The sequence below is a fragment of the Austrofundulus limnaeus genome, unplaced genomic scaffold, assembly GCF_001266775.1.
Source record: "Austrofundulus limnaeus strain Quisiro unplaced genomic scaffold, Austrofundulus_limnaeus-1.0 Scaffold775, whole genome shotgun sequence".
NCBI classification, from domain to species: Eukaryota; Metazoa; Chordata; class Actinopteri; order Cyprinodontiformes; family Rivulidae; genus Austrofundulus; species Austrofundulus limnaeus.
The window spans coordinates 3,779-8,906 of NW_013953177.1; the positions used below are offsets into that span (position 1 = coordinate 3,779).

The 5,128-nt window shown below is 37.4% G+C and overlaps 1 protein-coding gene across 3 annotated transcripts in view; it reads left to right on the forward strand.

Moving 5' to 3' along the window:
* Window positions 1-4,718: 4,718 nt before the first annotated feature.
* cnga3a (cyclic nucleotide gated channel subunit alpha 3a) overlaps window positions 4,719-5,128 on the forward strand; it is a 12,989-nt gene continuing 12,579 nt past the window's right edge. Inside the window, exon 1 of one of the 3 annotated variants that reach the window (XM_014028520.1) lies at window positions 4,719-4,976. The gene's annotated coding sequence lies outside the window, so the exon portion shown is untranslated. The remainder of the gene's footprint in view (window positions 4,977-5,128) is intronic. The other 2 variants (XM_014028521.1, XM_014028522.1) reach the window with 2 other exon arrangements.

Sequence of the window (5,128 nt, forward strand, 5' to 3'; positions counted from 1 at the left end):
TCCAATACTATAAATACTGGGTTAGTATTGCAGATTCCAATACTTGTCATGTTAATTGAATAATTACTGTATGTGATTTTGGTTTTTGTCAAATGTGCTAAAATAAAGGACAAAGACAAAAAGTTGTGTATTAACTAACTACAACCAAATCAAACGATTAATGGTATAAAAATACTAAAATAATTTTCCTATTACCTTCTACTACACACAGTCGTTTAAGACAAAAGTCACCAGTGCAAAATAAAAAATAAAATAACAATGCAACAAAAATATAACAATGTAAACAACACAACAGTATAAATAACTTCCGTTGCACAGGGGCAGGGCAGCATGGGGGCTTCATTGATAGAAGTATTGCCTCTCAGTAAGAGGGTTGCCAGATCGAATCCCGGCCTGGCATCTTTCTTTCTGCATGYTCTCTCTTGCATGTATGTTTTGTCTCCAGTTACTAATTTCCTCTCACTGACCAAAAAGGTAACTTTAAATTGCCTCAAGGTGTGAGTGAGAGAGTGAATGGTTGTTTGTGTCCCTGTGATGGACTGGAGACCTGTCCAGGGTGTCACCCGCTCCTTGCACAGTGACGGCTGCATTCCAGTGACCCAAAAGGAAGAAGTGATGATGATGGTTGGATGGATGGATATGAATAATAAAATAAATGACCATTCCACTACAACTAATGAGCTACTATCTTTATTGTGCTGACAGTACATTATGTATTCTGAGTGCACTAAAATTAGGATAAATTGTTGAAAYAAATTTGCTGAAAAAAAAGTTCAGCAACCAAAAATACTTGGATGTAATTTGGTACATAGGCAGAAAAGCAATGAGTATGTACAGTAAATTACATGACTAGAATGAGCCCAGATGGGGTGATGGGGAGGCTGTCAAAAAGTGATCAAAAATGACTTTGTCATGTACCAAAGCTAATTTAAGCATTGTTACAATTTTTTCTGAAATTTCCTGAAGATGCCAAGACTGTTTATGAACATAACTTATGTAGAATCAGTGAAATGAAAATGAAATGGAAGGGATATAAAAAAAAATCCCTCCAAACATATATACTGTACAATCAGACTCACAATTGCAGACCACATGTACACCAGCCTCATCCAACATGTTCACAGCCACCCAGACWGCTGCTGAAACAATCGGTTTGCACAACAAAAGGATTTCTGCACAAAWTGTCAGAACCCATCTTCATGCTCATCATCCTCATCGGGGTAATTGACAGTGCTGGGATATTTAAAAAAAATTAAAATATAGACACAAATATAAAAAAAATATACACWAATAAAAGATGAAAGACTTTAAATCTAATTATATTTGTTTAAATGTTATTTTACATATTTGTAGCATTTTTTTCTGTGACTATACATTCAAAAATATTTGTGTAAAACTTTTTTCCAAGTGCATCCCACCTCGGTTTTTCAGTACCTATGTTCCCCAGTACCTATGTTCTCTATTGCATATGTTCCATAGTACCTATGTTACTCGGTACCTATGTTCTATGGTATCTACAGTATGTTCTCTACTAGTATCTTTGTTCCCCAGTACCTATGTTCCCCAATATCTATGTTCTCTTTTACCTATGTTCCCCAGTACCTATGCTCTGTAGTACCTGTTTTCTATTACCTATGTTCCCCGGTACCTGTGTTCCCTAGTACCTATGTTCCTTGGTACCTATGTTGTCCAATACCCATGTTCCCCTGTAACTTTGTCCAATACCTATGTTCCCCAGTACCTCTGTTGTTCAATACCCATGTTCCCCAGTACATGTGTTGTCCAATACCCATGTTCCCCAGTACATACTATATGTTGTCCAATACCCATGTTCCCCAGTACCTATGTTGTCCAATACCCATGATCCCCAGTACCTCTGTTGTCCAATACCCGTGTTCCCCAGTATCTATGTTGTCCAATACCCATGTTCCCCAGTACCTGTTGTCCAGTACCCATGTTCCCCAGTACCTATATTGTCCAATACCCATGTTCCCCAGTACCTATGATGTCNCATGTTCCCCAGTACCTCTGTTGTCCAATACCCATGTTCCCCAGTACTTCTGTTGTTCAATACCTATGTTCCCCAGTACCTGTTGTCCAATACCCATGTTCCCCAGTACCTATGTTGTCCAATACTCATGTTCCCCAGTATCTATGTTCCCCAATACCCATGTTCCCCAGTATCTGTGTTCCCCAGTATCAATGTTCCCCAATACCCATGTTCCCAGTACCTCTGTTGTCCAATACCCATGTTCCCCAGTATCTGTGTTCCCCAGTATCAATGTTCCCCAATACCCATGTTCCCCAGTACCTCTGTTGTCCAATACTCATGTTCCCCAGTACCTGTTGTCCAATACCCATGTTCCCCAGTATCTATGTTGTCCAATACCCATGTTCCCCAGTATCTATGTTCCCCAATACCCATGTTCCCCAGTATCTATGTTTCCCAGTATCAATGTTCCCCAATATCCATGTTCCCCAGTACCTATGATCCCCAGTATCTATGTTCCCTAGTACATATTCCTCTGTACTATGTTCTCCTGCACCTATGTTCTCCAATACCCATGTTCTCCAATACCCATGTTCCCCAGTGTCTATGTTCTCTTTTACCTATGTTCCCTAGTACCTATGTTCTCTTTTACCTATGTTCCCCAGTACCTATGTTCTCTATTACCTATGTTCCTCAGTACCTATGTTCCTCGGTACCTATGTTCTCCATTAGCCTGTGTTCTCCAGAACCTATGTTCGTCGGTACCTATGTTCTCCAGTAGCCTGTGTTCTCCAGTACCTATGCTCCCCAGTACCTATGTTCTCCAATACTCATGTTCCCCAATATCATTGTTCTCTTTTACCTATTTTCCCTAGTACCTATATTCTCTATTACCTATATTCCCCAGTATCTATGTTCCCCAGTACCTATTTTTTCTATTACTAATGTTCCCCAGTATCTATGTTCCTCAGTACCTATTATCAACCTTGGGTGAACATAGGGATGATCCCAATTGCCCTGCATCATCATTTGATCTACAAGTTCACCATCCCATATGTGCACACATCTGTCCACATCTGCATTTGGAGAGGTGCTGTAACCTGGAGGTATGAAGTGATGATGAGTCAAAGCTTCATCATTTTATAATTTTATAGGCATGTCTTTAAGGTGTACTAGACCTTTAATTTTACATGGACATAGTGTTAAACTGTAAATATACAATGTATATGAATAATATAATGTAAATATATAAAATAATATATTAAAAACTTATTATGAACCTGCTGCATGTGAAAATGATCCTGAGTTTTCAGTATTACCATGATGACAAAAGGGGTATTTATGAACCTGATGTAACATTACCACAACAGGTAAAATGTTCTTCTGCTTTAAGTGAGGGGGGCATTAGCTGGCTGAAACAGGTACTCAAGTCTAATCTGGGATTAGCTTCTCAGCTTTGTATATTGCCAAGGGATTTCTCTTTAACCTTATGCTTTGGCTGATGAGCAGTAGGGGGCTGGGTTTGGTGGTACTGAAGTACTATGAGACTAATCAAACTTTCTGTTGTATTTATTTACATTATTATCATACAGCTCATCAAATCCCTGTATGAGCTGATCTGACCTCTCATGTATAACGTTCCCAAATACATAATTCTGGCAGTTTTTTAAAYTGATGCAAATACGATAAGCTCTAAATATTGAAATGATATAAAAATAAGTAAAAATGACAAATGTGATACAGTTCATACTTGTTAAAGGCTTGATTTGCTCTAAAGTCATATGAGGAAAACACATGATGAAAGCTTTATGGGACAAGGAGTTTGCCTCAAGGAGATCGGGGCTGACTGACAGGTTCACACATCCCATCAGTGCCTTTGAAACCCAAACAACAATGGAGCTGATTCTACTGATTTTTAGGGGTCTGTCTCAAGTTATTCTTATCCTTTTCAAACATTAATCGTWTTCTGAAAGGGTTAAGAATTGAGCAGAAACTGTAAATCATGTAAACTTAGCACAATAAATAAAYAAATTTGTGTTTGGTAGAWAATTTCTTTGTTCTAACAAKGATTCCTGGGAATAAATCTTATACTGTTGGAAAGCCTGTTAAATTCCCATTTGAACTGTGYCACATTTGTAAGTAACATGCATTTGTGGGATGAGCAGTAGAAGAARTATTGTTGCAACAAAGAAATGATCTACTAAACACAATTTATTTTTCATTTTTTTCTGCTAATTTTAGAAAAAAAGGTTTGGAGAATCTGTAGCCAAGCTACAACGGTTCTTTCTCAGTTTACTGCACATAAATGTTCTTAATGAGCTACATTTTTATAATATTATTTAGATAGAGAAAAAATTGTACATTAAAGAAAAAAGAAAACTATAAAWATATCTGGATTAGATGAAAATTAAGTACTGGCATATTAACACTTTTATTATGGGAATTTGTCTCTAAAATGAGAAGAAGAAAACAAAAAACAGTGTCAGAAGTCACATTGCACAAAGAATAGAATAACAGATAAATGAAATTGACAGGACACGACTTCAACTTTAAATAAATAAAAATAAAGTTTTTCTAAGTTTCTGAGTTCTAATGATCGTAATGTGTGTTAAAGTGTATCTGAATTTAAATGTAAGCTCCAGTCAGTTCTGACCTTCTTTTCTGTCTAGAAACATAAACCTGGTCASGGCAGCAGGTGCAGCGATGGACTCCTCCCTCTGTCTGCTTCTGAGAGCTGTCGGCTCAGTCTGCACAGAGCTCAGGCAGCTCAGCTTCTGCCTCTAATCATGGAACGCATTCTCTTATTTTTACGTTGATCGTGCACTGGGACTACATCATTRCAATACTTCACTGGATCCAAACAATTTAACACAGTGAAAAAAAAGTGACATTTATATGCTGCAAGATGGGATTACATCAAAGGAATTACAGGATAACTGATGAACCGGTTGGATTGGGAAACTCGGAGTGAGAAAGCTTTAAACAAGTGAGTTTTCAATAGATACTATTTTGCTAAAAATATGTATTTTCCACACAAAATTTATTTAGAAAATCATACATAATGTTGCGCAGACCACAAAATCATTGGCTCATTTTACAGAGAACTCATCAAGTGATTATAGGTTGTCTGTTTTATAT